The sequence below is a fragment of the Mycteria americana genome, chromosome 1, assembly GCF_035582795.1.
Source record: "Mycteria americana isolate JAX WOST 10 ecotype Jacksonville Zoo and Gardens chromosome 1, USCA_MyAme_1.0, whole genome shotgun sequence".
Lineage (NCBI taxonomy): Eukaryota > Metazoa > Chordata > Aves > Ciconiiformes > Ciconiidae > Mycteria > Mycteria americana.
Genome location: NC_134365.1, coordinates 94,783,673 through 94,805,938, shown reverse-complemented (window position 1 = coordinate 94,805,938; position 22,266 = coordinate 94,783,673). Strand labels below are relative to the sequence as shown.

General features: G+C 42.4%; 1 protein-coding gene across 10 annotated transcripts in view; it reads right to left on the bottom strand.

Annotated features, from left to right (window-relative positions):
- Positions 1 to 22,266, bottom strand: part of ZBTB20 (zinc finger and BTB domain containing 20) — a 473,367-nt gene that overhangs the window by 8,986 nt on the left and 442,115 nt on the right. For all 10 annotated transcript variants that reach the window (XM_075512739.1, XM_075512721.1, XM_075512731.1 and 7 more), the window contains one exon: positions 17,834 to 18,021. The gene's annotated coding sequence lies outside the window, so the exon portion shown is untranslated. The remainder of the gene's footprint in view (positions 1 to 17,833; positions 18,022 to 22,266) is intronic.

Here is a 22,266-nt window from a genome sequence, read left to right as displayed (position 1 = left end):
AATCCAAAAGTGAAATTTGGTAGAGAAGTGTGAGTAAATTAAACTAGCTTATTGTCACTGCCTGTTTTAACAGAAATATACAGAGCAAATAAATGGCATTGAAAACAGTTTCACATACATGCCTGTTAGCCCAACAATGTCCCTCTGCTCCAGCCTAAAGGGTACTTTACATCTCATACACGGGCAGTAGATCACTACTCACTGCAATTTGCAGGAAAATGTGGCACCCTCCCTGCTCTGCCTTTTCCTTCTCATTTATCCACTCCTGACATCTCAAGCACCCTCTATTCTGGTGGTTCAAAGAGAAACCACCTTGGACACAGGTGGTTATTTTAATTCTCTGAAGTAGCTGAATGATAAAAGAGAAGCACAAAGGTCAGGAACCGGAAATCCTGATGCAGTCAAGCTGCCTGAAGAAGTCTGATGTTAACAGATGTAAACCAGCCAGTATCAGAAGGGTGCTAATTTGCATGTGAGATTATAGCACTGGGGGGATGCTCACATAGCAGAACCAAGGAGAAAACCACTAACAGTATCACGGAGGTTGTGAATTACATGTCTTGTTCATAAGCTCTGCTGGGAAACCTGAGTTTCCTCCTCTGACGAGACTGATCATAGGACTGGAAAATCATCTTAGAAGCTGGGAGACTTTCCTTCAAGGGCACTGCAACTATTATTACACAAAATAATGTACAGAAGAGATGTATTCCCTCCTCCTTCCAGACAGAGTCATCCTCCAGAGGCCTCCAGGGCAGTTTCAGATGCTTCCCTTCCCAACATGTCAGATCACACGAGGATTCAAAATGTATTTACATAAAAAGTCAGGATCCTTGATCTGAAAGGAAGAGAACTTGGTAAAAGCTTTGTATTGGTAGGAAAACAGAAGGGTAGAAAATTAATGATAAATAGATGACACCTCTTTTCAAGACCTACTGTAGGCCATGGCAAGTGATTGCATAGCTACCCATTTATCTGCATCTCCCTTTCAATGGTTGCCTATCAGTATGCTAGAAATCTTTGCATCAATAAGTATTGATCACTTCTTGGTTTGAACCTAGGCTCCCTTTTCACGCAAACATGTCTTTAAGATGTGCTTCTGGAAAAGGGAACGACCTCTAGTTTATGTTCTGCTTTGTCAAATGAAGTATTTGATAATAAGGAGAAATATGCAGCAGTCTAACTCAATAAACCAAAAATCCTGCCTTGCACATGCACAAGGCAGAATATTCCACACATACCAGAGATGCTATGGACAGGTCTCTTGACTTGACCAGGTGCAAATAAATCTACTTTTTTCCTATGCGCCTTGGCAGAGAAAATGAATTTTGTGAGTGGAACTCTGAAAAATGCATCCTCAGGACGACTCCTTTCCAGAAAGGCGTGGTATGCACCACGAGACTGGATGACTTCTTGGGAAATTGTATTCTGCCACTTATCCACAAATCATGTACAGAAAGGAGGAAGGGCAAGGTTCATCTCTAAGTTTCAGCAGCCTTTCTCAGGTCCTGGCTGTGGGAAGCAAGAGTTGTGTAGCCACAATGTATTTGGTCATTAGCTAACTTGACGAAAACAGCCAGCTGGGGCTAATCAAGGCTTAAGAAAAGAGGTTTGTATGCATTTATGAGAGTGATATGAATAGCTCTCCTATAGGAACTGATCTAGGATGCACCTTGAGGTGTAGGAACTGGTCTGAAAGTCAATTGAGCCACTTCATAAAAGGCATGGAGTATGTTTTGGTTGCTATTGGTATAGCAGAGTTTTCCCTCAAAAAAATCCTCTCCTCATTTCTTTACTGCTTCAAATGAAATTGGAACATCTACCACTTCAACTGAGAAACAACTGAAATTCACTCCTTAAGGAGTGAACAAGAGGGGTGGGTGGAAGAGACACATAACAAATGATAAACAAAGCTAATACAGATTTTGAGGATGTTTCTTCTAGGCCACCTTCCTTGACATTCAACACTGAAAACTATGCCTATCCAAAGCACAGGCAACCAAATAATTTGCAATAGTGTCAGAGATGCTACTACACAAACCACAGCAGTATAAAAGAACAGCTTTAACAAATTCCAGAGATTGATCTGTAGCAAAACCCACTGTCCCACGCAGCTCCTCTCCCTCTCTGCAGGAAACTGTGTCCAGATCCAAGTTTTGTGGTTGTCCCTTACTGTACGCTGTTCTAAGCTGAAAGTCCAAAGGCGATGGTCCAAAGTCCACCATAAAAGGTGGACTTGTCAATGCAGGTTTGATTCGAAAGTAAATGCCACATTCTGACAAAGACTACTAGAGCCTTGGACAAGCCAGAAAGTGTGTCAGCTCTTCACAAGACCCAGCTACACACGCGCACACTCACCTACTTGTCACTGCACAGAATGCCTGGCTCAGGAAAAAGACTGTCTCAGGCTCTTCTCAGGCCTGCCACTCTTTTAAACTCGAGACAGTGGGAACCTTTCTGTGAAATTCAAGTGCTCTTTGTTAAGTGCCCCCCCCCCCCCTTTTTGTCCAGTAAACATGATGTAGAGATCCCAATGGACTTATTCTGAGAAACTCCTGTAAAATGGTTTTGTCCCCTTTCTGTGAAGCAAGTTCTGATTGGAGGGGTATTCACAAACCATATAGGAAAGAATGAGTGTGAAAATGCAAAGGCCATTCTTACCCAGATGGGCAATGAATAGGCGTTTGCCAGTTCAAAAAAAAAAAAAAAAAAAGACAGAAAAAAGCAGGAAAAAAGAAAAGAAAAAAAGCCCAGACAACTGCACAGATTACGCACATTTGCAATCCTCCTGGGATGCAATTTGAAGCTGGCATGGCATAAAGGTGAAACATATTACTGTGCAACTTTGAAAAAAGCTCCGTTTGCCCATATGCAAATGTACCGATTAAACTGTCAGGCTATTCACAGAAACATGCATGGAATTCATCCTCAACTAGTAAGAAGGAGCACAACGTGGATGGGAAAGGAAAAAACTTTTGTTGTGTAATACATGACTGAGTGCTTAGATTAGTGTTTCCCTGAATCTCATCCACCCCTCCCGCTGACTTTTATGCTATGGGCATTCAAAAGAAAGTAGATTTTACCATGACAATAACAATGACAGCCTCTCCAAGTACAGTACCAAAGGGGAAGGCAACGGCAGAAGGAAACAGCAGGCAGTGGACTCCTGGAAGATGCTATAGAAAACGTGGAAGTGCAGCAGTAAGGTACATCAAGCATGGCTTGAAGGCAGTTTTCTATCTGCCAAAGCTACCATACATAGACCTACATAAAGCTAGAAAGGTATGGCTCACAAAGGTGATTTTTTTTGCTTGCCAAAAACATAAAAAATGATCCCAGCAAACACATGATGTAGTAGAGCTACAAAGATGTATGGAATACGAAGACTGCAGGTCACACACAAATGGCTACGTTGTACATTTTAAAATGTATTTAGTAAGGGTTTTTTTGTGCAGCCACTAGATGTCCCTTTCTGCAAAGCCAATGCTTACAGCTTTAATGCTCGTAACTGAAAGATATCACAGAATTTGATTTTCTCTAGTGTCCTTTAAAATCACAGTATCTCAAAGCTCATTGCAAAGTAATGACTACCATTTCTAGAAACACAGTGATGATGAAACCACCACAGCTACCGTAACTTCAGCAATAGCTCAGTGCGTAGCCTTCACCTGAAGGAAAACTGCCTAGGATGCTGGAATCCTACCTCTTTTTGGAAACTTACCGTGTGGTCTTTCACAGGAATAACTAGCAGAGTGAACCCCAAGGGCTCTGTCTTGCTTTCACACTTATGGGGCAAAGAGAATAATCGTCTTATACCCTTGAGAATTGGCAGGCTTACTGAGACAGATATAGATGGAGTTTTTGCCTCAATTTTCTGCAGTAGCATTTAGAAAATTGTTTGGCAACCCATCTCTGCTACTTAGACAAGATTAACTAGAACTAGCTTGATATTGTTGCCTAGTTTGTCTTCCTGACAAGCTTCTCAGGCCTCGCATTGAGAAGAATACACACTTTGAGAGACAGCAGAAAAGTTGGAGGCGTTATATCTCGTACAGAGTACGGTATCTTTAAATTCTTATCATCAAAATGACAAGTGCCTCCCTAGGTGAAAGAACACCCTGGGCTAAGACAAAGATGTGGAAGTTAGGATTCATAAGTGTTCTTCCTGCTTCTGGAGCTGTTTCTCTGCACATCTGTAATCCAGCCACTAGCTCCTGGGAACACCACAAACCTAAGTAACCTGCTGCTGCTGGAGACAAGCATTACCATCTACTCCTTACTCTCTTCCTCTACCATGCGTAGTTTTGGAAATCTCTAATCCTTGGCTCCACACCAAGTGTTGGATGACCATAGCCTCCTGGCTGTATCAAATGGATGCATTAGGTTCTTCAGACAGTCATCTAGTCTACTCCTTTTCCTTGTGGTGGAAACAATTTACCTACGCTATCTCTTCAGAAATTTGTCTAACACGTTTGCAAAAAAAAACAATGTGGTGGATTTCTACTCCCTCCCCAGACAGACTGTCTACTATCTTTATAGCAAGAAAGTTTTCCTAGTATCTAACTTTGAAACCAATTACTCATCCTTTCCTCCAGCAGACACAGAGAACTACTGACCACTTTCCTCTTTATAGTACTCTCTCATATATTGGAAGGTGCCTCACTTTTCTTCTTTAGACCTATCTTTTCTAGGAAATACAAGCTCAGGTCTCCCAATCACCCCCACTGGTTGTATGTACTCTCCTAATTCTTATCTTCCCCCACCTTCTATCCAGTTTGTCCTTCTTTCACTTAAAATGCAGTGCCCCAAAGTGGATAAAGTACTCTAGCTGAGTCAGGTGAATGAAACAGTTGCCTGAGACACTTCATACATGATACTCTTTAAAGACCTTACAGAACAAATAAAACCAAGCAAACAAAGCCCTGTTATCAAAACAAAACTCTACAGATTTTCCTTAAGAAAGGCATGTCTCAGTAAAGAATCCTTAATTTGGAATGAAAATCTCAACTCCTGCATAAACATGACAGTTTAGTGGAAATACAGCATTTCCATCACAACATATGAAAGGTACTATAGCCTCACAATTACCATAGGAAGTTTTCTCATTTCCATACATTAGTGTCTCCTGTTCCAAACTTAGCATCATAACCATGGGTACTTTCTTCAGCTCCAATGACCTGATTTATCCCTAGTGATGAAGTTTTATTTTCTGTTGTTCTCAAGTTAGTTACTCTAAAATAAAACTGGATTAACAGAGCAAAAATTCATATCTAGTGTTTACATACACAAAATTAGTCCTGCATCAGGTTCCAACTCTCTGGGACCAAATTTAGTGGAGCAACATTTTTTCCACTCAAGTAAGTGACTTGAATTCAAATCCTGAAAACCTGGTAGTGGCTGACTTCTCAGTATATCTCAGTGATGCTAGAGAGGCCGATTTAGCCAATCCTGCTCAGACTGATTCTCCTGAATATTTGGCCTCATTCTGAGCAGGGGCCTGCAAGAGGAAAAGCTTGTATGGAGTTTCAGGAACACAGAAGAACATTTGTGTCCTCAGCAGGAGATCTGACCAGGAGCAGCCCTTGCTTTCTGTTGCTTTAAAGGTTTGCTGGAGTTTTCACCCAATCATCTGCTTGAACATCTTGAAAATCAGTAATTCCTTCTATAATATCTATCCAAAACAAACACCAGATGACACTACACGAATTGCCCTAACCCTACCAGATTGTTGTTAGAATCAAAATATGTAGCAGTCTACATTTAACAGGAAGTACTGTATTTTTACCAGCACAACATCTATTAATGTGTCAGTAATATACTCTATGGAAGAAAGAATCACTGCGTTCTGAAAGCTGTCAAACTTCTCTAAATTTCATAGTCTAATAACTACGTTTATTTGAAAGACAGAAATGCACATACACACAAACACAACCTTATTCTCCCAGGAGCAAACATAACAAGTAGATGGCTAATAAGAAAGAGTTTGCTTAAACTTTGTTCAGGAGACAGGCTTTTTCTGCAGACTAGAGAATGTTCAGCAAATTTCCTATGGACGATTTATTCAGTTAATTGCCCTGTCCTTTTTAGCATCTACCTAATGATGAGATATCCATTTTACATAAAACTGAAGACTAAACCATAGGTGTTCTGTACATAAAATTGCTTCTATATCCAGTGGGCATAAATCCCCAATGTCAAGCATAAAAGCCTCTATTTCAGCCTACACGCTTGAGGAGCAGGCACCAAATCACCTTCCTATGCTTCGCCTGAAAGACTGCGGGAGGAGTCCATCAGGCGGCAATGTCTGTGCCTCAGCTTCCTTCACATGTAGAACAAGGACAGCATCACGCACCCAATTCTGTAGAAGGACTGCCCACCTTAATTAATCTAAACAAATTGTTTTACATTCCTTGGATAAAGAACACTACAGAAAGATCAAGAATTAACTCCATAGATCTCTTCAAATTTTGTTCTCCAGGCTTACAAAAATGAAGCTTTCCTCTCACACTACTCTAGTGCCTTGATTCCTTTATAGCTCTTTATGGTGAGCATGCTACTTACTTACAACTGTAAAATACCAGGTAAAAACTAGCTCCAATTCATAGCAGTCTGGTGATGAAGGGCTTTGAAGCGTTACAGCACATTCAGCTATTTTTAAGTTAAAGAAATACCCAATTTTTAGCCAGGTTATTTACTTTTCCCACTTTCACTCCAGTTTGTATTCTTGCTATTTTAGGAACTCCAAAGATAGAGTAAAGAAGGTATACTCAAAAGCCATTTTTACTCCCAGGCACATATTTGGCGTCCAGTCCAATATACCTCCACTGTAAACACTGGCACACATATACACACACTCTGATTCTGTCAGTTCCTCTCTCGGCCCTTGTCTGCAAACCCTCTGCTGCTACAGCCATGCCATCATATCACCCTAGCACAGACATGGACCACATTGATGGGGGATGCTTCTCCTGTAGGTATCTACAACACCTCCAAGCAACATATACTACGTTAACAGAAGAACCACCGAAGCTGTCATCACAGCTGCATTAACGGGGATTTGAACAGGCTGGCCGTATCCTTACAAGGGTGTTAATTCCTGTGCCCCGGCCAGCTGTAACCCATTTACATTAGCAAAAGACAGGATCACCAAATAGCATTTTAATGCTCTTTTTTAAAACGGAAAGGGAGAAAACTGTTTGTACAACTACCCACTTGTAATTGGAAGAGAAGACAGAGAAAACAACGCGGCCACATGATGGCACCATTTCCTAGGAAGAGAAACAAGGCTGTGCTCATCCCTTCTTCAGTAGGGAACATTTTCATGTTCTCCATGAAAACTGTTTCAACCGTGCTCACTTGTTCCCAGGGAGCTCACGCACGATCCTGCCAAGCCCCAGCATGGCCCAACTGTTTTAATTGGCTATAAGTTTAACGCAGTTTGGCTCTTTAAAAATCTAGGTGCATCTATTGCTAGTTTTCCTTCACAGTGCCAGGTGCCATTACTCAGAGGGCATGCTGCACTAGCAGACTTGCAGCAAGAGAGCCACTGAACAGGGAAGAGGTGAGATGGGCCAGCAATGCCGGTGAAGTTACGGTGTGAATGCTCCCCACTCAAACAAAGAATAGGGGGACACTTCTTGGAAAAAAAAGAATAAACTTTTTGGAAAATGTAGGCAAACAAGGTGATTTATTTTGCTATTCTATGGTCCTGATTAAAAGTATACTGTAGTCACTAAGAATACCTTCACCTGCTTTAAGGGCTTTTGTTTAAATCCTAATAGCATATTTCAGACTGAATACCTGTAAGGAAAGTGAACAGGGGTTGCTTTTGGTCATCTCGCTGTGGTGGACTGTATAATATATAAACTTATATCCTCTCTCAGAAGCATTGTTTAGGGAGGAGAAGGGGCTGGGGTTGGAGGTGGGAGCCAAGTCTGGAAGAGGAATGAATTAGAAGGATAATAGGTGCAAATATATCAAAATATGTCTCCAGAAGACACAACTGCTATTCCATGAACTCTTTCACATTTGCCCTGTATTGTTAGGTTTTTCCCCCAGGCAGAAAGACAAGGAGGAAAAGCTTATCAGTCTGAGCGTGGTTAAATACAGTAGGCCTGAAAGCCTGTGGGCTTTGGTTAAAAGGAAAATATAGATTAAAACCTCTTAAGATAATTACCTGTTTAGAAGGTTTCTATTCAAGCTAGAATCCTCTACAGGGAGTGTTTGTAGCAGTCTGTTAGGAAAAGGGTGCAGTCAGAAACAGTTGACTTTTGTGGGAGAGCTGCGCCTGTGGAAGAGCACTGCTTATACCCTCCATGTTTCCAGAGAAAGGCCTTTCAATGTAGGAGATTTTGTTCTGGTCACAGAACTGGTTGATGGGAGAAACAAGGAAGGGACGAAAAACTGTAAATGCCAGTCCTCAGGGCTGAGAAAAGGACTCTTTTATCTCTTCCAGTTGCTCTGTCTCAGCCCTGAGTAGAGGAAAGCTACCACATGAAAATGCTAGATTTTATTTCGTTATTTTTTCCATTTATCTTTTTTATCTATTAGTGAAAGGGTAATTGTTAACTAGTACAACTGGGTGCTTTGGTGAATATTTCAACTTAGAAATATCGTGAGACAGATATTCATACTGTTTTGGACTGTGGCTTCTTTATTTTGAGTTTATGGGATGAGTGTTCAGGCCTGCTTATAATTCAGATTTAAATATCAGTGGGAAACAGCACATGCTCATGTCAACGATGCTGAAGGCCACAGGGAAAATTTCTGTCCTCAGTGAGACCTCTGCAATCCCTGGGAGCAGACTTATTTCCAAAATCACCTACCTAGTTTTGATAGGAAGAGAAATGTATGGCAGAATGCTTTAAACTAATAAATGAAGGCAATAAACAAGAACACAGCATTCATGGGTGGCTTGGTATCATCAGATGGATCTGTAGCATTAAATGTACCTTGTCAGTTTTGGTTCCCCCCCCAGGGAAAAGGCGCTGGAATTACATGTATACACAAGCATACAGACACCAACAGGTGATAATAATACAGTGCATGGGAGTTATTTCTCAGGTCTGCCTTCAGGCACATTCTACCCTCTACTTAGCCAAAAACGTTAGAGATAGCATCTGGGAGTCTTACTTTTGAATACAGGGAATATGCCCTGTTTTGAAACGCTGCATAGGATCAAAGCACAAGGTATTTTTGTTAAAGTTGACATGGTTGCACACACAGGCATGAAGCTGTGGGGAGAAGTCCCTTGCTCTGTTTTTATTTCTTCTATTATACCCCTTTTCACACAAATTGCTACTTTGTGGTTTTTTCTCTATCTGTGTAACATCAATAAATTACACGTTATCACTCCTATCATCTAGTTATAAAGAGTCTTTCAAGATTTTTAATAGATGCACAATATTGCTACACTTACATTTTCACTGGTTAAGAACTCAAAAATAGCTGTTGTGAGATTACTCTTAATTTATACTACTTCTCTCTTGTGGGCTTTCAAGAGGAAGCATTTCACCACATGTCACAGATTGATACAGAGTATATATTGCGCATCCCAGCCAGGCAGAGATCCTTTCAGTGTTCAACACAACAAAGCTGGGATGAGTAGGGGTTCTAGGATTTGTTTATCCTTTTTTCATAGGCACAGTTAATTCCTCAAGGAGCTATTTGTGCTGACAGATTAACTAGAGATCTTGAATTCTCTTTGTATTTCAGTTCCTGAGTGGTACATACATAAGACTAGATCTCATGTTATTTTAGCCTTGTAAATGACTCCATGGACAATAAAAACAGTCACAGAAAACATAAATGAAAAGATGGCGCAATGGCATTCCCTCTAGAAACAACAGTAATTGGTGTCCTCGAGAATCCAAATGCACGGTGCCAGCCGGAACACGTTGCTGTGGTCTGCCATGCACCACGCTGAGGCAAATACCCTGATGCAAATGAAGGAGTTTAGTGGCACTCCGATACCTTACAACTGACTTTCACCTATGGAGCAGATTGAACACCACGTTTCTTGTCAAAATACAATGATTTTCCCCCACAACATCCCCTAGCACACTTTATAAACATTAGTAGGCGGTATTAAACAGTACCTCGGTTTTATGTTTCAGGTTCTCTCCCAGTACCACTAAGGCTTCACTTCAAAAACATTTTCAATGAAAGAGCTCTCTTTGTTCAGCCGAGAACAATACAAGAATTGTTTTGGTTTCCTCTCATTCGAATACTGCTCTGGCCTTACCTTGTTCTAAAGTTATTGAGTGGGATCACAGCACAAAGATTACATGGCTACTGTACCACAGGTAAACAAGAGAAAAGAGGAAAAAGTGACTATGGAAGCTTAGATGAAAAGAGCAAAAAGCTCCAGTGCTACACAGATCATAGTGGTGAAAAGGAACAGAAGGTGACCAAGTCTTTTTTTACATCTGTAACTTTGGAGTTGCGTAGTTGCAACAAACCAGGCAACTAGTGCACCAGCCAATGTTTCTCAAAGCATGGAAGGTGTCTCCCTATGGCGCGCAAAGGACTAACCAAGAGAGATGTAAGCACTGAGTTACGCAGGGTTTTAACAAGACGCAGTAGGACAAAAGGAGATGTAGATGTAGGTGCTTTAGCTTCCTTCAAGTAAGAGTCACCTGTCAAACACTGGAAAATCTCTTATGTTTGACTCTGCTACATGAAGTGTCCCTCTGCAGACCATATTAGGGAAATGGTACATTTGGTTTAGTCTTCTCACCCGATTAGGACAGAGGAGATGACAGCAGTAGCATGCATGGCTAAGACATGAAAGAACAATGACTGGCATAATTATGTTGGACATCCTTCAAGCACATCATATAAAGTGGCAGTTTTGGTATGTGCAACTTCAGGAGGAACAACTATTAAAAGGAAAAAAAGAAGAGGAAGTTAGTCAGAAAGAGTCTGAAAGGAAAAGATAAGGAATTAAAATCCTTAAGATCAGCAGGGACGTGGCCTTAATAATACTTTATTGGAGTCCATATGCATATCCAAGGACAACAAAAAAAAAATAAGGAAGTAGAAAACACTACAATGGTTAAATAACAAGGTATAAGAGTTCATCAAAGCTGAAAACATACCCTTCCAAACATGGAAATCATGCCCAAGTGACACTAATAGAACTGAGCATAAACTGTAGCAGGCTAGATGTAAAACAAAGATTAGGTAGGGTGAAGAGGAAATTTAAAGAAAAAAACAGTAAAGGTATAAAGACAAATACTGTAACAAAACATTATTTAAACACGTCAGACAGGAAAGCTTATAGGGCAATGACTGGTACCTAAGAAGTGCTGTAGATTATGTGGATTGATAGATTAAGCAGGCAAGTAGTACACTCAGTGGGTTAGCTAGACTACTGATCTATGAAAGCAGTAAAAGTAATCAAAGAGGTTACAGAAATTCTGCAGTGGAATTGACATTATTGCTTTAATTTTCAGAATGGAGGATGATGGAAGAAGGTAAGCTAGCTCAAGGGGGAGAAGAGGAAAGCAATGTTCCAGGGACTGTTATTAAAAAAAACCCCACATACAAAAACAAACAAAAAAATCCCAAACAAAAGAGTACTAGAACATCTTAATACATTGAACAGTGATAGACAGTTGTATAGTATTCATCAGTCACTCATTTCATGAGTGAAGCAGTTGAAACCCTCATCCAATATATACAGGAAGGATTTACTAGAAGACTCACAACTTAAAGAATGGTAATAAAAATCTATGGGGGGCAGACTCTGAAGACAGGAACAGGTAAACTCAGAAACAGACTGCAGATATCGTACTGGACAGTTACAGTACGTCTCAGTGGCTGCAGCATGACTTACAAACAAATACCATAGTATTATCAACTCAGTCACCTCAAAATCTTAAGAATGGAAGCTATGGAATTATAAAGAGCAATAAGACTTTTTATCCTTTTCCCTTGTACTTAGAAAGAATAGATACACTGGGGACGTATCTTCAAGTTCTCCCCTGAAATCAGGAAAGCTAGAAACTTGCACGTCTGTTTTAAACCAAAGCTGAAATTACGCATGTTATCACTGAGAGCTCTCTAAATGGAGAGCACTAAGAAAAGCACTGAATACCACAAGAATTGACATCCTAGCATCAAGCCAGTATTACAGGGTCATCAAATAAGAGAATCAACATTTAGGATAATTAGACAAATTTTCAAAAGCATCTATGTGTTATAAATGTGATTTATGCATCAGTGAAACTTAGGCTCCAAAGTCACACAGTTGCTTCTGAAAACATACTCACTGACTTCATAACTGAAGTACCATATGCCATTAGTCATTTCTCATGAGAAGGAAAGCCCGAGAGACCAACCTGACAAAACTCACTTAGTGTACTGATTAGGAATATAGAGACCAGTTCCTATCAGTAGTACAACGTTTTACACCGCCAATTCTTCAGTGTATTGTGATGGCTTTTTCAACAGAGGCAGGGTGAGCTCAGTTTATAGTTTTACATACCTGTACTTGTACTTCTGTCTCTACACAACTCAAGCAACACATATCTGCTTCTATGAAAACACAAGTCATTCCTGGCTGATATTTCTTTGACAATCTTACAAACAGAAATATAAACCTACAGGACACAGAAACCACTCATGACTATTAAAAAGAGAAGCATTTACTAAACAAAATTTCAAATGTTCTGCAAGACAAAAGTGTAAGTGCCATGACATCAGTATTTGAGAACTATGGATGTCCTTGCTTTCAGTTTAGCTTGCTACAGAAAAGGCCTGTATCATTATTATTATACCATCTAAAATAGATATCTAAACATACATAATTTCTTAGGTCACCAAAACCAACCTAAAAATATTCAGCATTAGCTAACACATACCATACATAGATTAGCAAAAATACAGATGAAATTACTATTGACTTACTGCCTGCCTCTGAAAACAAGGAAGCTGGTAGAATCAGGGCCCCCCTCCTCCCCTCTGAGAGTGGAGATAATTTGAAAGCTCCAGACTAGTTCCTAGGGAATCATAGCCACAAATTTCCAGAGGCAGAGGGAAGACCATAAGGGCATGTAACCATCCTCTTCCTGCCACAGAACCTCAAAGAGAAACACAGGAAACCTAAAACATAAAGATGAGGCCAAACCACCTTCAGATCCATCTGGCCTCTATATTAGCCCCAGGCAAATCAAACTTGTTGATTCATGGGAAGGGAATGGTGGGTCCCTCTTAGCTGCTCAAGAAAATGAAAACTCAGAGTTTCCACATCTACTCTCAATGCTCTGTGGAGTTCAGGAACCTTGTGAGGATCCCCTCTCTGCCTTTCCCCATTATGCTAGAAGGCTATCAAGCTACAAAAATCAGAACTTAGAAGGAGAAAAAGAAAACAGACTGCCTCAAAGTTCCCATCCTGTGAAAGCTAAAAAATGCTGGAATTGGACCCAGTCAGCCACATCACTTGAGTATGTATGGACAAAGGGTTTAGATGTGGTCCATCACTTGACAGTGTTTATAAAGTGCATTCTATTTGATGCATAAAAACTCTCCAGTCCCTTGCTAAAACAAAACTTTAGAAAGTCCTCCCCCATCTCAACGTCTTGCCAATGATTGTTTCATGGATTTTTCAAAAATTACCCATGCCTCACTTTCCTTCTCAACTTTAATTCCCTACCAGAATCTCAGGTCTCCGCAAGAATTCTGTGTTCTCTAAAATCATGAAATTGCTTCAGCAGTTTTTCCAATGATTGTCCAACCTGCCTCTCAGTCCCATGGAAACTCTTTGCAAAGATGTTGCTTTTCCCTTGTCTGGAACAAATTCCTTCACAGATGGACCATCCAATGTCTAAGAATAACTCTTTTAACTATCAATAGAGACAAAGAGATTCAGTTGCACTGTTCCCGTGGGATTCCTTTGAGTTTGGACACATCTGTTAAGATGCATACATCAGAGCTTGAATGAAGTTTTTGTCTGATTGTATCTCTGAGAACTCGTGAAAGTTTCTGCCAAAATGATCTTATCTTTTGGCACTTGCAAAACATATATAGTTATAGATGCTTTCTGAAGGGCTCCTGAAGTAAACGGCCTATACAGACCAAATCAGTTTAAATACAGCCAAGTCCTGATGACTTCCTTCCCTCTCAGCAAAATCTTTAGAAGCTTTACCTGAGGCAGTTCAGCCTCCAAGCTAGGACCCTACCAACTTTATGCATTCTCTATCCATAAGCAAGAAAGTATGTGGAAAACTGCAAGTAGCACCAATCTCATATGCTTTCCTTTGCTTCTTTGTAACCTTTCCAGAACCTGTGCCTCCATGCTTGTCCTTGTAGCTTTTTGCACAAACACCTTTCTTCTGGGTAAGCGGCTACATCTGTCTGTGGCAGCTGAGTAGCTACAGGTATAACTCATTTGAAGCTCCATCAGCTCACTCTATGACTTAATTCCAAATTAATTCAAAGTGGTGCTTTTTATCTGCCAAGCTGTACATGAAAACAGTTACCTCAGGAAGCACCTCTTTCTCTAACTTGTTTCTCCAGTTGCATTGTGTGAGCTAGCATTTCCCAAGACTGAAAGAGATGGGAACTGGACACAATGCATCCTAGCTTCTGGCTTTTGCTTCAAGGATTCATCTGTGCTGGAAATATATCATAATGTTCAAATCCAGAAATCTACGACCCAGTCCTACAAGGGTCAGAAGTAATGCAATTTCATTGGGAATAAGCGGTACCAGAAACAGCATGCAGAATATACTACACCATAGAATTAAGCCCTAAATTAAATTGTGCATCACATATGACTTTACCCAGATTTTTTTGCTAAGTACTTGTTTCAGTAAGACTGGCATTCAGACTATTGTTTAGGCTTTCTTCACCTCTGCCTTTTACAGCTGAGGAGCAGATGGCTATCGTAGAGTTTTTATTTCCTATGCTTGGAAAAAAGTATTTTGATCTGAATCATTCCAAAAGCACCCTGATTTTTTAAAGTAGATTGGCTTCTGAATATTTCTCATAATAAATATGTGGTGGTGTTTTCTGCCAAGCAGTAGTGACTGTGCATGCAAAATGGTCAGTGAAGATTTCAAACTGATTTGAATAGGTGGCCCATAAAATCCAAGTCTTTTTTCCAGATACGTGAATGGGGGCTTATGGAACCATCTGTACATCAGTGCATTTTTCCAAGAATTGATATACCCTACCATGCTGACTCTTTCTGGGTGTTTCTGATATTTGCAACAAAAATTCCTCTCAAACTTCCTGTCTAATCTAGTTTTTAAGTATTTTTAAATTATTTACCATCCGCTAGAAAACTCCCCACCAGAATGAAGAACGTCCTTTGAAAATGAAATATAATCTGCCCAGTTGTGGGGGTAGAGGCAGTATGGTGGTCTGGGCAAGGGAGAAGAAGCAATATTGTAGTGTCTAGAAGGTAGAGAGAAGGACAGGAAGTGCTGGTGGCCCAAAGAAGTAAAGCATCACCACAGAACCAAAAGTGGAGAGGAAAAAAGATGTGGCAATGTAGCTCTGAGAGGAGGGGAAGACGAGGACAAAGGGAGGGATTCTAGGGTGAGGGGGAAGGATCAGTCCAAAAGGCAGGGGAGGCAAGAGGTAAGGAGAAGGAGTTTGTAATGACAGGAAAGCCAATTTTTAAATGTTGGGAGCCACAAATATTAATCTCTTGGGTGAATGAATATATTCCAGCACTAAGGATTGAGGCAATATTAAAAAAAATACCACATAACATGGGAGATAGCTATAGTAAATATGCAGTAAATATTCATCATGCCTCATTTTTAGTTCATGTGAGAAATTGGCATTGCTATTTGCAAGGGCATGCCAAACACTAATTATATGCATACCACCCCAAACAAATACAGCCTGAAAAAGGTTATAACCCATCATAAATAAAGGGAGTTTTTCCATTGGTTTCAAAGCTCATGGAATCAACTAACAGAGATCAACACCACAAGACATCTTACCACTTCTTGAATTTTTGCAGGACTCTAACTGTATTTTGGGAACTAAATTTCAACAATTCCTGAGACAGGACAATATTAATGCTGAAATTATTATTACACTTCTTTTCTGAAAAAAACAGCTTCAGTGTGAAAGGAGCATCTAACCTGGGTTTGCAGTTTATTCATATTGGTATTGTGAATTTAGTAGGAATGGAAGGTGATTTGGGGACATTAAAAACTTTGGGGTCTAAAAGACTCTGTTTCTCCACAGAACAGGTAGAGCATGAAGAGCTGCAGGCTTCACCTCCCCCTACTGCCCTCTGCCAATATTCCTCACCCCTGAACTTGGCCACCTCAGAAAGCAAAAGCAGGAGTTCATTCTCCAAGTTCCCTACAATCCCTGCTGGCCTCTGTCCTAAGGTTGCTTTCATGAGTTTCCATTTGTACTGTCAAAAAACATCAGTGTGAGGTTTCAAATCCCATTTACTAATGAAGTCTTTCATCTTTGTGAATGGGATAAAGAGATTCTTTGTTTGAAAATAAGGATTATTTTTTCTTGTTGTTCTGCTCATTTTTTGCATCTTTTCACAAGCTTTTTGTTTTCAGAAAACATTACAAGACAAAACTGTACCCCACTTTTAACAAAGGCCTGACATCTCCAATTCGAAGAGAATTCTTGTATATACTAAATTGCATGCTGCCTGCTGCTCAATTGTTTCACATCTCTTTCTTCTCCCCAGATCACCAGGTGAGATTTAGGAGAGTCTCCCCAATGTTCACCAGCTCTATTAAAATCAAGATCTCTAGAAGAAGCTCATAATGAATACAGTCAGAAGCCAACAGGAATGAATTGCAGCTAAAGTGATTTTGATAGTGATGATCCCTATAACCCGGCTGCTTCCAAGCTTGGCCCTGAGGCAGGATTTTTAAATTAAAAAAAGAAAAGGATATACATACTTTTTAATCTGATTTTTTATTGTCATGCCCTGATTTTTTTTTTATAGGCCTTTGCAAAGTCTGGTTGGCTTCTGAGCTCTTGAAACCTGGTGTCATCATCTTTCTTTCTCCTTTTTTCCCCCTTGTAAATTTTACAACATCCTAAAACCACCGCAGAAGAGGTAAACTATATGTTCTAAAACTAGTGAATGATGAGCTTCACATCACCCTGCACATTCTTGCCCAAGAGACTTCCAGGCAGGGACCACTGTGAAATGACAATGTTTTGAAGAGCTGACAGGGTAAGTTCTGACTTCCCAAAATTCAGTTTTAATCATTCCCTCCCTTATTTTTGTATTTTTTGGCAAAATGGAAAAGAACATTTTTAAAAGGCCAATTAACCCATGCTGAGTAATCTGAAAGTGAATGCACTCAAAACAAGGGCCTTAAACTGGTACAACCACACAGGTCTACAAAGATTTTCCAGACTCTCTCAGACTGATCCTCTCCACAAAACACTCCCCCCTTTCTTCGTGGAAATCCTTTACAATCCTGGGTGTCAGAGCCAGACACTTGTTTTCTCCCATTCCAATACAGCACAGGCTGAAAATTCCCATCAGTAGATATGCTTGGGTAATGAGAAGCATGTGACTACCTGGAGAGGAATAACTACAGCTCTAGTTGGAAAAGAAACACACTTCAGGGGTCTTCCCTTTTTCGTAAGAAGCAGCAACCTGACCCAATAACATGGTCTCAGCTTCCTCTGGCTGACTGCATTATCATGACCTTAACACAAAATGCTCTGTTTCAGTGGTAATTCCCACAGAAGGGAAAAGGTAAGCCCTGAGGAATTCCTGCTCGTGCCATTATGGAAAGAGCATCCAACTGGAAAACCTGGTCCACAGTAAGGAGCATGTTTTCAAGAACCCTGGCACAACCCAGCAGCATGTTGGTGTACTCACAATCAGATGACCCTGTGTGTGCGTACAGGTTTGTTGGTGAATGTGGTGAGTGGATGAGGGCCGGGCTCAGAGACGGAACAGCTTCAAGGTTCAGGCAGGGAATGCCCGGCTTGGCGCTGCATGCACCCGTCTGAGTAATCTCATTCTCCTCAGACGCCTTCTGGTTTTCAGCTGTCTTGGGTTTCTTCCTGAAAATAAACAAAGAGACCTTTGAAGGGACTGCCTGCATATTTGGGAAAAAGCATTTTTAGAATCTGTTAAAGATAACTTCCCGCCCCCCCCTCCCCCCCTTTTTCCCTTACAGGGTAGGAGGCAGAGAAGACTTTCCTCCATGCTTCACGTTTGGAAACAAGCTGCTCCTTGTTTTGACTCTGTTGCAATGGCCCTGAGACGGTGTTACAGCAAATAGGCCAAGCACGAAGCTCCTCATTCTGCCCCTACTGATGACATATAAAATGAAACTCGTCCCAGTGGTTTAGACAGTCGGAGCTCCATTTGACAAATATTAACCAAGGCTGTAGCATTCTGAATAGAGAGTTATACAGAAATGTAATAGAATTGTCTGAAAAGCAAACAAATATGCAAGTTTCCAGTTCAAAATGAATCAGCACAGAGACTTGTTTTTGTAGGGAAAAGCACTGAAGTAATTTTGAGATGCAGAGGTCATCTAAGTAAAGCATGAAGATTTGGAGCCTGAAACAACAGCCTATGAGCACAGCGCATGCGAGCTCTCAACGCTTCCCTCCATCCAAGACCTCCAAGCATTTTGTAAACTCAAGGAATTAAGCCTCAGAGGAGCATTAAGCAGGTAGTTAATCACCACCTTTGTTTCACAGACAGAGAAACCGAGGCACAAAGAGAAGCGGCAGGCTTCCAGTCACACAGCGAGCACTCTGTATGGGGAGGCAAGCACCCGCATCTCGCTGTTTCCCCTCCATTTTACAGGTGAAGGCGCTCCCTCCTCTGCTCCCCCAGGCAGGCAGCCGCCCAGCCAGCTTGGGCTGCAGCCTCCAGCCGGGGCCACCGCTGCCCTGACCCAGCACACGGCCCTGGCACCCAGGTAAACATCCATCAGCTCCTGCTGCGCACTGGCGGGGCTGCAGCCACGCTTGCGAGGAAGCAGCAGGAGCCGTGGAGGCCAAAGCCGTCCAAATAAAACGCCGTTATCTCCTGCTGGCACCCGAGGCACAAGCAGTGGCGGGTCGCCCTGGGAGCAGGCCCTTCTCGAGGCGGCACCTCGCGCTGCTGGGCGACCATGGTTTCAGGACAGCTGGCCCGAGCAAGCACTGTCCCAGAGTATGGAGATGCTGCTGGAGCCAAGGCGGCCCTGTCCTGCGTCCACCCAGGCCCCACGCGTGTGGTCCTGGCTCCCTGTCTGCTGGCAAAGCCCCTCTCGATAGGGACAGCCTCTCTTCCTGAAGGGCCAAGGCCGGAGTCCCTTCTCCCCACACGCCCTTCTCTCCCGCATCCCACCTAGGATGGTGTGCAGCTGACGTGCCAAAACGTGATTTCTGAAGACTAGGCTGGCCTCTCAATTTTTAAACAACTCGATCTTACAGCAAGAAAAGCCCGATTTCCGCGGGGGTGTGGGGGGCAAGGAGGAGCAAAGCGGGCCGGCCACCTTGCAGGGGAGAGGAAAGCCCCTGGCCCCGGCCAGTTACATAAAGGCATTATATAAGGCCGGCACGCCCGGCCGAGGGCAGGGCCGGGACCCGACGCCATTTCCTGGCGGCCACCGTCGGGGGGCAGCAGCCGCCTGGGCCCGGCCCGGCCCGGCCCGGTCCGCCCGCCCACCCACCCTGGGCAGCGGCCCTGCCCGCCCGCCCCGCCCCGCCTCGGCGAGGTGCCTCCTCGGCCGGAACGTGAAAGCTCCGGGTGAGGAGGGATGAAAAATTGTAATTATAGTAAAAAAAAAAAAAAAAGTTAAACGGGCCAAAAATAAATGAAACAAATCCTCCCACCCGCAAAGGCCCCCCTGGAGGTGCTGGGCCCGGCCGGCCGCTGGCACCTGCCTTGGGCTGCCCGGCACTGAAGGGATGCTCTAGGCCGGCCAAAACGCCGAGAAAGGCGCTCGGTCCCAGACGGACGGGGTTTCGGGTGCTGCAGGGGAGCTGAGCTCTGCAGGTGAAGCACCGCTGACTGAGGGTCACGCTGATAACCCCGTGGCCGCTGCCAGCTCTGGTGCGTTTTGGATTACTGGGGCTAAAAATCCCCACGCCACGGGACGGGCAGAGGGTGCTGCCACCGTATCCTCCACGTATATAATCAACAGGCTCAAAATACACCAGGATGAAGTCTAATATGATCTAAATCAATAGGAGATGACTAAATGGACCTTACTTAAAGTTGCAAGAGGTATAGCAAAAGGCTGAACTGATTAACTCCCTTTTAAATGGAAGGAAAATCAAACTATTTAAAAGCGTATTTTTTTCCTGAAAACTAAACAGCATCTCGTCACTCCAAGCTTCGGCATCCTTCCGTCTGTTCCCTGTTCTGTCACCGGGATCCATCTCTTGCTACATGGATGAGGATGCGTGAGACGCAGAGCTTGTACATGGGTGCATATATTTTGAAGTATAATGGACAGCATATGTTTTGTTTGTAACAGTCTGCACCTATCCTTGGTATACGAACTCTGGCACACCTTCACACGCCTCATTTCCAGATCCCGTGACTTTCCCATGTGCAGCCAGCAGGCACTGGGGGCTGCGGGGAATCTGTGTACAAACCAGTGGTTTTTTACAGCATTGCTACCCAAGAAGCTTTGAGATAGCATGGCTTTTTGTCCAGGCAGCAAAGGACGTATGTAGGGTTAGACTCCGGATGTGCAGGGTGATGAAGTCCCTTGCGCCTGGAAGCTGAACTGCCATATTTAAGGTCTGTTTTCAGCTCAGAGTTAACCCAAGTCACACACCCGGAGCACAGCCTCTGACTCCAGCTCTATCCACACACAAAGCCGCCTCCCGTGGGCAGGACGCTGTTGTTATTTGCAGGGTAGGGGCTCTGTCTGAGTAAACACGACTTGACAGCTGCTAGCACAGCCATAGTTGTTTTGTTAGACCAAGCACTGACTGATGCTTCATCGTGTGGCTGATCCCGCACGTGCCTCCCAGGCCTTCAAAACTCATTAGAGGGACAGGTTAAAAAATACTTTAGCAACAGGTAGTGACACCAGTGAGGCTGTGCACAGCACCCCCTGCTTATTCCTTTCCAAACCCGTTTTATTTTCTACTTTGCTCTTAAGGCTGACACTATGTTATCAAGATGCTCTTGCATCACTGCTTTTCCACATCAGAGTCCTGCAGCTTGGTGACTTGAGCTCACTAGGATGGGAAGAGAAGCAATGGTGTTGACTGGCACTAGAGGCAATACCTCTCCACAGCAGTTCTCCGTTTCTCTTAACACTGTTTAGACATGCCCTGCATCTCAGTACCACCTGAAAGGAATGCAGGCTTCCACATTAGGAATGCTGAGTAAGGGAAACAGCCAAGTCAGCTAAGGATCTAAAGAACACTTTTCTGAAAAGAAAAATACTGGGGACACTGTGATCAAAACTACCTATGAAAAAACACAAGGTTCTTCTCCAGTCTGCAATGCCAGACTGCTGTTGCCAGCAAAGGGCAATGGGCAAAGCCAGAAAAATCCTCCTATTGCTGTAAGTATATTGCTATCCTTTTGTTCTACCTTATCACCCATATAAAAAGCTCCTATTGCTGTGATCTTCACCTATATATTCTAATTAAATATTCTTACATTCACTTACATAGTCTACTTCTATTGCTATCTTATTGCTATAGTCTTCACAGGGATAGTTGTTAAGCACTGGATGAGGCTGACAAGCCAGGTTGTGGCGTCTCCATCCTCAGAGATTTTCAAAACTTAATTGAACAAGGCCCTGAGTAACCTAATCCAACTTGGAAGTCAGCCCTGCTCTGAGCAGGGAATTGGACTAGAGACCTCCAGAGGACCCTCCCAACCTAATTTTTTTTTCTGATTGCACACTTCTTCTGTGAACACTTCCATCAGCAAGCTCTCTAATATATCTCCATGTTCCAGAAGGTAAAATGGCACACTAACTATGGAAGAGTATGACTTGTCTTAGCTGTATCAGAAACCCTGAAAGCACAGGGGTAGGAGTAAGAATGAAACAAGTAATAAATATTGTTTGTGGAGCCTTCCCAAATTATACCTATTTAGGTACCATCCCTGGACTTCATTGATTGACAGTCCTGTGTAATTATTTCAATTGTAAGAGTCTCTCAACTTTGCTACTGCAGTTCATGTGACTATGTTCTTCTCTACAAACTAATCCTGGAAACAAGAAGTTTGCTAACAAGAAGTTTGCTATTTACTTGTTGCTAAGGGCAATAAAAGTTGCAACTTATTTGCAACAGACTTGGAAATGTGCCCTTGGAGCAAGGGGACTTGCTGAT